Genomic DNA, 4722 nt, shown 5'->3' on the forward strand with positions numbered 1-4722 from the left:
AATCTACCTTTCTACTAACGCTAAGAGCACAGCGTAAACTAGAACAGTTGTATAATGTCGGTGGGTTAAAATAGTGCAGGCACTGTGGAAAACAGCCTCAAAGTCCCTCAGGAAAGTTAAATAGGACTATGATAGGCTTTGGAACTCTGACTTAGTAGGTATTTATCAAAAATAACAGAAATCAAAGTCTGGAGGAGATATTAATATGATTCCCCAAAGCTAAATTTCATAGATCAGAAGGACTTTTAAACAGAAATGTGATTTGGCATATGAAGCAAACTTACAGACTGGGCTTGATATACCTCCAGTATAGCATCAGTTCATAATATGCGGGGGGAAAGGGGCTGACCTGAGGGTCAAGTTGCAGAGGAAAGGGCAGGAATGAGACATAGAGTCAGTGCAATAAAGATATAACTTCAAGCTTTGGCAACATCACGGAAAATTCAAAACTAGGATGAAAGAAATAGCCAAGGTTAAAGATCACATCGGGAGGGAAGGTGCTCAGGAAACGTAGGGAGGCAGAGAGTAATGGAAGCATCAAGCATATTAGGCATCAGGGGTGAAGCAAGGCAGGGAATCATGCTGATGTGTCCAGCTTCCGAGAAGCAATTGGCAGGAGTGACTTGGAGAAATGTGCTTTTATGGGTTGAGTGGATACAGACAAGCCATCACACGCTTGATTAACATGTGTGGGAGGAGCTCTTTTGCTTCACAGTGCTTTAGAGAACTGGAGAACATAAAAATTTCTCTCTAGTGCTTGAGCCTCGAAGACCCTTCCCAAGGCATGACTCAGTGGTCAGGATTTCTTTTGTTTTCTCAGTAGTTGAATGCTGAAAGATACACAGATCTTGAATAATCATGTGTAAGTGAATTGAAAGACCATAATCCACACAGGTCATTTTGAGATTTTCAATAAACAGGAAAGAATATCCCAGTAAACAATTCTCAACCTGAATATTTTAGTGTGCCCCACTATCTTTCTTCTATACCCTTAGTAATAATATTAACAACTAAACACCCAATAAAAAGATACTATCATTTGCAGTTAAGCACTGGGCAGCTAAATCTTATCTTTATTTGACTCAATCCTGCCCCAGGCCTCCTTGTATTCAAGCTGGTATTCAGAAACAAAACATCAAAATTCTGAGAACACATTATTCATTTAAAAAGCAGTAAAATAATTTCTAATGGCAAAATATAAAAAAAAAACATGAAATTCTTCTTATTTCAAATAGTTCATAAGGGCTCACAGAAACTGAAGCAACAATCACACAGCCTCCATGGGTCTGAACTAGGTCCTTTTCATCTATGGCATGATTGTGCAGTTTGGTGATCTTGTGGGACTCCTACAGTGGGAATGGGGTGTGTCTGCCTCTTTAGCCTGTGCTTAGGACCCTTTTCCTCATACTGGGTTATCTTGTGCAGCCTTGATATGAGGGTTTGTTCCTCATCTTATTGCAACTTGAAATGCCATGTTTGCTTGATATTACTGGGAGACCTACTCTTCTCTGAAGGGACATGAAGGAGGAGTCAGTCTGGAAAAGAGGAAAGGTGTGCATGTGGCAGGTGGGGATAGGGAGAGCAGGGAAGAATGGAAGAAGAGGAAACTGTGGTCAGGATATAATCTATGAGAACATATTAAAAAGGACACAAACACCACAGGTAAATACAATCCTAAATTCTGGTGGCCCCTGTCATCTATGAAGTACATGGGTTCAAGCAGAAACCTATAGTTCAGTGGCCACCACTCCTCAAAATGTTATATACCAGTAAGTGCATCTGTTAGGCACATCACACAAAAAGAGTATTCTCTGTTAAAGTGTTCTGAAGAAGAACTTGGGTAACAATGGAAATTAGAACACCTCTTCTTCCAAAACCACTCATAGCTCTTTCCCTTCTTTCCATGGGAGAATCACGTTCAAGATGTACCTGTGAGAAGTTGTTTTATATTTCTTATAATCTCTGAGCTGTCTCCTTTCCTAAGAGGATATAATGATTCTCATTAATAGCCTTCTAGAAGACTCAACTAGCTCCAAAGCATGTGACTGAGTGGGCAAGAGTGTTCACTATGCACCCAGTTTAGGAGTTCTGGTAAGATCAGTTAATCTAGGTAGAATAGACATTTCCCACTAAAGTGGACCAGGAGTATAGCATAAAGAAGGCATGCCATTCCCAGAATGCTGCAAGGAGAGATTCAAAACAAAAAACAAAAAAAAAACCAAAAACAAACAAAAAACAAAACAAAACAAACAAAAAACCCACGCTGATCTGATTAGCCTGCTCCTGAGCATATAAACAAATTGTCTTTGATTTTTATATTCCTTGTGTGCATTGTTTTTATCTCAGCTGTTTCTCTTGGTGCCTTGTTGTTAACTGAGGCAAGTTTAGTTTTTGTTGACTGTTTTTATTAAGCCCTCAAGTTCTCATGTACTTATATGTCTTTTATTTATTTATTTATTTATTTATTTATTTATTTATTTATTTAATTTGTATTCTGGAGTAAACATTTCCTAATAACTAGCATTCTTAAGCAATGAATTGTCAAATATATCAAAATTTTGGAGTTTAAAATTTAGCTATCAATATACAAGGTGTGCTGTACAAATATTTCATATAAATGTGGCTATGGACATTATTTAAATGCCTTGTTACTGTGTGTTAGTTCCTGTTAGTGTGGTATCCTAGAAGGCCTGAATAGTGTTAAGCCACCTGGAAGAAGTAGTTGCAGGCTACCTGATATGGGTACTGGGGACAAACTTGGATCCTATGCAATAGCACTGCATCTCTCCAGTCCCATTATCAATATTATCATGATATTTTAGATGTTTTAATGTGTATTAAATGTTTTACTAGTATGTGTGTATGTGCACCACAAGTGTGCTTGGTTTCTAAGAAGGTCAGAAGATGGTACTGTATCTCCTAGAACTAGAGTAATTGTTGTTGTGAATCATCATTTGGTTGGTGAGAACTGTATATAAGTCACACAAACACACGCACACGCACATGCACACGCACACATATGTTCTGGGCATATATCCAGAAGATGTTCCAACCGGTAAGAAGAACACATGCTCCACTATGTTCATAGCAGCCTTATTTATAATAGCCAGAAGCTGGAAAGAACCCAGATGCCCCTCAACAGAGGAATGGATACAGAAAATGTGGTACATTTACACAATGGAGTACTACTCAGCTATTTAAAAGAATGAATTTATGAAATTCCTAGGAAAATGGTTGGATCTGGAGGGCATTATCCTGAGTGAGGTAACCCAATCACAAAAGAACTCAAATGATATGTACTCACTGATAAGTGGATATTAGCCCAGAAACTTAGATACTCAAGATATAAGATACAATTTATGAAATTCATGAAACTCAAGAAAAACGAAGACCAAAGTGTCGACACTTTGCCCCTTCTTAGAATTGGTAACAAAACACCCATGGAAGGAGTTACAGAGACAAAGTTTGGAGCTGAGACAAAAGGATGGACCATCTAGAGACTGCCATATCCAGGGATCCATCCCATAATCAGCTTCCAAACGCTGACACCATTGCATACACTAGCGAGATTTTGCTGAAAGGACCCTGATATAGCTGTCTCTTGTGAGACTAGGACGGGGCCTAGCAAACACAGAAGTGGATGCTTACAGTCAGCTATTGGATGGATCACAGGGCCTCCAATGGAGGAGCTAGAGAAAGTACCCAAGGAGCTAAAGGGATCTGCAACCCTATAGGTGGAACAACAATATGAACTAACCAGTACCCTGGAGCTCTTGTCTCTAGCTGCATATGTATCAAAAGATGGCCTAGTCGGCCATCAGTAGAAAGAGAGGCCCATTGGACTTGCCAACTTTATATGTCCCAGTACAGGGGAACGCCGGGGCCAAAAATTGAGAACGGGTGGGTAAGGGAGTGGGGGTGTGGGGGAGGGTATGGGGGACTTTTGGGATAGCATTGGAAATTTAAATGAGGAAAATACTTAATAAAAAATATTAAAAAAAAAAGAGTTAGGAGAAGAATTGAAGGCGATGGCAATCCCATAAGAAGACCAACAGCATCAACTAATCTGGACCCCTGGGAGCTCCCAGAGACTAAGCCACCATATATAGGCTGCCATGGTCCCTGGCACATATGTAGCAGAGGACTGCCTTGTTTTTCCTCAGTGGCATAGGATGTGCCTAATCCAGTAGAGATTTGTGATCCCAGGGAAGTGGGATGAGGGAATGAGTGAGCTGAAGATGGGTAGGGGGTGGGGTGGGACAGAAGAGGGTGAGGGCATGGGTGGTTGCAGGGTGGGTTTGAGTGTACCCTCTCAGAGGCAAAGGAGAGGGAGTGAAAAACTCTTGGAGGGGGGAAACAGGAAGGGGGGGTAACATTTGGAATGTAAATAAATGAAACAACAGCAGCAGCAGCAGCAACAGCAACAACAATAATAAAGTTAGTTCCTAGCTATAATATAGAATGGAATACTGTCTCACCATTTTTTATGAATTATCTCTGATAAAGTACTGGGTTGATATCACAGCCCCAAATAGGAAAGAAAAAAAATAGGAATTGTAAAGCGTTATTTTGATGATCTGAGCATCTTTAGTGATGTTTAAAATGATCACTCCATGCATCAGTTATTGTAAACATGTTTGAGAGAAGACAACGGGATCAACAGGCATTTTATTTTCTTTCAGGAAATTGGCGCAACAAGAGAAAATGCACACTCAAGTATTG

This window comes from Mus musculus, chromosome 10 (assembly GCF_000001635.26).
Source record: "Mus musculus strain C57BL/6J chromosome 10, GRCm38.p6 C57BL/6J".
Taxonomy (NCBI): Eukaryota; Metazoa; Chordata; class Mammalia; order Rodentia; family Muridae; genus Mus; species Mus musculus.